General features: G+C 40.4%; 1 protein-coding gene across 1 annotated transcript in view; it reads right to left on the bottom strand.

The window, feature by feature from the left end:
- Positions 1-2,407, bottom strand: part of znf438 (zinc finger protein 438) — a 49,625-nt gene extending 47,218 nt beyond the window's left edge. Inside the window, exon 1 of the mRNA XM_062379573.1 lies at positions 2,311-2,407. The gene's annotated coding sequence lies outside the window, so the exon portion shown is untranslated. The remainder of the gene's footprint in view (positions 1-2,310) is intronic.
- Between the last annotated feature and the right edge of the window lie 4,139 nt (positions 2,408-6,546).

Below are 6,546 nucleotides of genomic sequence, written 5' to 3' on the forward strand. Positions count from 1 at the left end.
GACAGTTGCGCTCACATGATGTTTCTAACACAACAGTCACTTCCCCCCTCTACCCGGCTGCTCCACCTCTTGAATGATTATTGCGGAGGATTTGATGCTGTTGTAAAAGCGTCTGTGCAGAGAACCTCTGCTTGCGTTGTGCCTGTGTGAAAAACCAACTGCGGTTAAAGTCTGTATCTAATTCTCTGGACTTTACCCACAGGTCATGTCTGAAAACGGCTTTAGTCACTACTATTTAGTGTGGCTGATAATGAGTCAATTTAATTGTCCACTGATGATAACGAAGTGCATCAGACTGGTGCTGGGAAGGTTTTCTGTAATGGTGTTAAAGAGATATAAACATATTATGCTATTATAATGCTTACAATATGCACTTGGCCTCCCCTGCCTTAAAATTGATAGTTCATGTTGGACACTTGCAAGTAGCACATCCGATCTTTTGTGATTTACCAAAGAATTAAGTGCTGTGCAACATCAATTACAAAATTATGATGATGAAAGGTTCAGAGAACCCAACCCTCAGGCCAATTACTCAAATAAGGGTTTGTTAGAGAAACTGAGATGGATAAAATCTATATTCACATTGCTAGATAGAGCTAGATAGATAGATAGATAGATAGATAGTGTTAGGATTTCAAATTCTAGCTGGTATTTGGGTCTGACTGAAACTATTTGCAACTAAAGGGGGGGGGGAAGCATGATCAGTTTGAACCAAATATAAGGCCTTTATTCAAATGATTTATAAATAACCCTTGCTGCATATTGATAATAATGAATCTTATAATTGTTCTGAATTCTAACTTTTGGTATTAAACCATTATTCCCTTAGACTTATCCAAATATATTTCAAGCAGCTGTCTGATAAAGTTCTGGAGGTCGGACAGTGTGACTTTGTTGACATTGTTTTGTCTCGTTGTTTTGGTTTCGAGGATCCTAATGTTTACATCAACAGGACATTGTTTGAATATAGCAGGAACATCATATTCCTTTCTCCAATGGCCCACATGGCATCAGCTGTGTCAAGGCCTTTCATGAAGAGAACATTTTGCTTAGCAACTATCAGAGTAGTAGAAGCGTCACAGAGAGCGGCTTCTTGTCACTTCCTGGATTTCTGTGCCAAGAGGCGTGGACATGCCTGTGCACCAACAAGGGAGAACCAAATTGATTTGCGGTGACTCCCCTTCAATCTTTCATAACCAATCATATTAAATCTACTGTTATAACTATATCAAACCCCTTTTGTTCGGGGCCATTATTAACTACCTATTGCTAACTTAATTAGCCTAGGCTGTGATAATTGTCCATAGCTATGTTGTTCAACTTTCATTGCATCTCAATAAATATTTAAATTGGACCAGTCCGGCTCTTCTCATATTTAGGATAAACCAACACGCCTGACAATAGATAGATAGATAGATAATGAATAACCTGTTGTAGAGAAAGCTATATAAAACTAGATGAAAACCTGTAAGTACAGTCCCTGGAAACAGACCTTGCTTGCAAAGTCCTACAATGACCATAAGTAGTAAACACACCATGGAATGAACATATCCAGGCATCATCTCTCACGCTTCGCAAAACCTTCTGCCGATCTGCACAAAACTGAATGGAACCAGGTGTGACGCCCATGTGTTTACACATGTGCTCCAACATGGGGAACAGCTTCCTCGCTGCTTTTAGCTCATGCTACGAAAACAACAGCAACCAAAAACGTTGAATACTGATTCAAACTATGTTTAAGGTAGAGACATGTGCTCAATCCAAGTCTGCATTGCTCAGTGAGAATCACTAACTTCTACACCCCTTCCGAAACTCCTCCTCCACGGAGGTGCACAGATCCACAACGTAAATATGCTCAGGTGCACGTCTTGGAGATGAGTTGATGGCGGAAGTTGCTGAAGACAGTTCAGTGCGTGTGTTTGCACATATTTCAGCTCGAGTGTGTTTGTGCACTGACCGCGGGGAATCTAACAGTAATGACGTTGTTTACTCGCTGCACAGCTGCAGGGTTAGCCACAGGCCTGCTCTACATTAGCTCCACACACACTGAGTGACACGTTAGCCACATGCATGTACCTGCTGCGTGTTGCGTGTGCATCCTGCCTCGACCCCTACGCTTCGAGGCGACTGCTATTCGAGTTTGAAGCTGTTGTTCGTTCTGTTAGTAAAGAGTTAAAGCCACAGATGCTTCCTGCTGCATGGAGAGGCTACCGTAACAACACTGCAAACCAGTCGTGTTTGGCCTCGTTTCCTCGGTGTAAAAGCGGTGGGCTGGGTGGAAATGTGGGATTAACTTTAAACATGTCTCACCTGGATCCCCAGTTATGTGGAGGGACGCCTTCAGACTAAACACAGGCTCATTTCCCCCAAATACCTGGCAAAGCCGTCGATCCTCATATCTGTTACTCTTCAGCCATTTTGAACCAAACCGTCGACTTCATGCAGTGAGGGGCACACGGACATGACCGACTTATTTTCAAATTACATTGCTCGAGGCATGAGAACCACCGGGATTCAATTGTGTGTGGTATGCTTCAATTTTTCGTTTTAGTGAACAACGTGTGTTTTAAACGGGCGAGGAAGTAACATCCAGCGGTGGTTAGTATATCGTTACACCCCTGTTGTCAGAAATGGTACGGCTCGTCAAGTCCCGGGGACTACTGTTCTCGGTCAGATCAGCCAATCAGAAGAGCCGCTGAGTGGGAACCTGTAGCAGCGCTGTCAGAGTCAGAGAAGCTCAGTAACGCGTTACTGTAACGTTGTCAGAGAAATACAAAAAACCGACAATAAAGAATTCACCTTAAAGAAGCATCAATATCCAAATGACCAGAATTCAGTTAAGTTTTGTATTCAAACTGTTTTTTACTTGATGGTTCAATCATCCTGTGCCACTGCACTTTACTTTATAGCATGGCATGCTCTTGTCTACCTCAATCTGACTTGTCTGCTGCTGTAACAACTGCATTTTCCTGGTGTGTGGATAAATAAAGTTTGATATTTAATTATTTTCTCTTATCTTATTACATCTTGAATTCAAATTTCCAATTAAAGGCATACTCCACTGAATTTACACATGTATGGCAGTTTGACACTTTACAGTCAGGCTCACAAGTTATAAATATTGACAAATGAATTATACACCAGGGAACCTGTGGTTTTGAGGATAATGACATCTAAATGGAAAGGAGGGTCTGATAAATGATGCTATTATGTTGCATTATGGGAATTGTAGGATCCAGCTTGAGTCAGGGATGTTCTACTAAACTATAACAGTTCATAACAAATGGGATTTTGGGGATATACATATTTCGAATTTTATTTTGAGTTACCCCCTAGTATGAGAATGTATTCTTTATTTTTTTTATTTTTTTTATGTATGTTGTATTTGTACATTAATGCTGTAATCGCTAAAAAAAGACCAAATGGATATAGTCTTTTGCTTTTGCTGCACAGATTCTGAGCATCTTTAATCACTGATGGAGAAATGGCCTGTGTTATTACACATTACAAACTTGATTATTATTATTTCAGATAATTACCACTTAGCAAGTTTATTTCTTGTATAATAATTGAGGTAGAGCACATTTAAACTGCACCATCAAAATATTTCCTCTCTTGACATACCTCAACTTATTACGTTAAAACATGACTGACACCTGATCCTTTAATAGATGGTTATTGGCACTGATGGTACCAGATCTATGCATCTAGAATTTCAAGCATTGTTTATATTGATTTGAATTATGTCTTACTTATAGGTGGTCTTTATTGTTGCAAGATAGAAAGTTACATTATTCAAATAAGTACAGTACATTATGTACACATATATACATGATTGATTGTGTCTATACACTTTCTTACATACATGGAGTTTGTACACATGTCCCGCATACATATCTACTGTATACATAGTATACAATAGGGTTTATTATTTTTAGGATCAAAACTCCTGCCACTGCGGACCCTCCTCCATACAATGTGATATTGTTTTTTGTCAAAATCTAACTTCAAGAGCTTTATAATTGTATTAATGCTCACAGTGAATGTTCCCAAACACAGTTTAGTTAAACACAAGATAATTCAGCACAGCAGTGCTGTTGCCATACACTGAACTTGGGGGCAAACGGGGACATATACATTACAATTTATGTAGTGAAGTAAAAAGTATACATATTTTTCATACAAATGTGGTAAAAGCATAAGTAGCATGAAATTGAAATCCATCCTTCCATTTGCTATACCGCTAATCCTTTGAGCATTGAGCCAATCCCTGACATTAGGCAAGATGCAGGATATACCCTTGACAGGCCGCCTCTGTCCGCCTATCCATCTATTGCAAGGCTGACATATACAGAAAAATAATAAGTATGGTATTTGCTTCTCATCAGCAGTCCAATAGATGAAGCTAAACCCTGGTCACAGTGTTCATGATCAGGAGGTGCTACAGATGTATGAATCATGTGTTAACCTCATCCTCATATATCAAGGTATTTAAAGATTTTAAGCAAGACCCCATTGTGTAGATTATCCCTCAAAGCAGAGTTTTTTCTCTTATTGTTTTGTTCTTGTTTATGCTTCAGGAAACCTTGGGAATCATAATGACGTTCACATTAATTATTGCAATGCATTATGTATTGCAAAGTTGAGTCAAATGCACACCAATAAACACACACATCTAGACATGCATGTGAACTGACACACACATACACACAGCGTTTCTGCTGGTGTTTCACACCACGCTCCTGGTGCAATGAAGCATGGTGTTGTTAGTTTTGCAATTTGAGTCACCTGGGGCTACACATGTCCTGTTCTGTTAACTACTGTCACAGGCCACGGCGTATCGTTTGTGGCACGTGGCAATGCTCTCAGCCCCTGTGTTTTGTTTGTGTGTGTGTGAGTGAATGACAGACGGAAAAACACACATAGACGGAAAAGGACGCATTCACATACATGCTACTCAGGATTTCTCCTTCTTTTTCTGTCGCTCTGTTTGTCACACACGAACACACACGTACACACACTCACGCGGAGACCGGGTAGCGGCAGCTCTGACACACGCCTCGAGAACAAAGACGTGTAATCAGGAACTTCAGTACAGGTGTTTGTCACTGCAGCTGCTCTGAGAGGCTCTGTTTCATGCTGATAGTGCTCAGCGAGTAATATATCAATATTTCTAATCTCCCAAAAACAGGAAATGAAAGAGAGCTGCTTTTTTCTTTCTTTCTGTAACCCTTGGTGAAACACTAAGGTGCCACTCACTAGCATTTGTGATCTGTCCCCTGTAACGCTTGATAAGATCTTCAGGTATCACTCTGAAACATATGTTTACAAATAACAGTAGCATATGCGTGGCGTTGCATTGAGCTCGGGACCGCATAAGCAGCACAAGTAGGTCTTAGCTATAGAAAAAGTAGTTGTGCCATCCCTACTCTGTGATCAATACAAGGATCTTTAGCTTAGGGCCAAATAGAATTAAGAATTGCTTTAGGATAATGACAGTATCGACCAGCGCTCAGTAAAGCGTTTCAGGCTGTGGCAGGTTAATTCCCATCTATGAAGGTGTAAAGGGAGCCAGTTGGAGTCAGCTTTGACGGTCAAAGTAATTCTCTCCAGCACGCAGCCCCCCCCCCCCCACCACACAGGCATTTTAAGCAACTGCAATATAATTTATGACCTATTCTTTGGAAAGTAAGACATTTGAGAGTCTCTTTGCCATCGCAGAAATGGAGAAAGGTTGGCAAAAGCTGCACTTGCAAAGACCACAGCAGTAAAATTCAACTACTGCAAGGTTATAGAATAATTTATCCTCTCCATTGGCATGTGCCCACATATCCGAAACCCCAAAAGTCCTCAGGCGACTCTTGGATGACATGTCATGAATTACACGTCGATATGAGTTATAGCAAGATAAGGCTACAAAGCATTACATCTGACACTGTAATATAACATAATGGCACAATTACAGTTCAGAAAAAAGGGTTAGGTGAAACAATAATACGAAAGAGTCAGCTCTTTTTGCCTGTTAAAACAACAGTTCATCTTAAGAAACAAAAAAATGATTGCAAAATCCTGAATAAGTGGTATAAGATGTAGCCCTCCAGTCCCTTCCCGGTGCCGATACATTTTTTAAGCAAGGTACTTTGAGTGAGCATTCCTTCTTGCGTATTCCCTCTGTGAATAAAAGTAATTTACCTTGCTCTCATTGTGTGAGACGTTGAGGTGTTTTGATGTTTGGAGATGAAAATGCTTCGAGATGAAATATTCATTTTTTTAGTTGGCTTAATTATGTATGTGTCCACTGTCAAGTTGAAAACTGCTGCTCCTGTGAGGGATGTTTCAAGCGTACCTTTTTGCCACTGGCGCAGAATACATTACCTCCTTATTACGGGGATTGCCTGCAATACACTCATATGCAACCTTATGGAAATATTAAATGAAGAGGCTGCACACCTCAGTGGACACACTGAATAAGCATGAGCATTATGTGGGTGATTCATAATGTGAAGGTTGGGCTGATCTCGTTTTTGACTCATTTACTGCGTCATC

The sequence above is a fragment of the Platichthys flesus genome, chromosome 21 (genome assembly GCF_949316205.1).
Source record: "Platichthys flesus chromosome 21, fPlaFle2.1, whole genome shotgun sequence".
NCBI lineage: Eukaryota > Metazoa > Chordata > Actinopteri > Pleuronectiformes > Pleuronectidae > Platichthys > Platichthys flesus.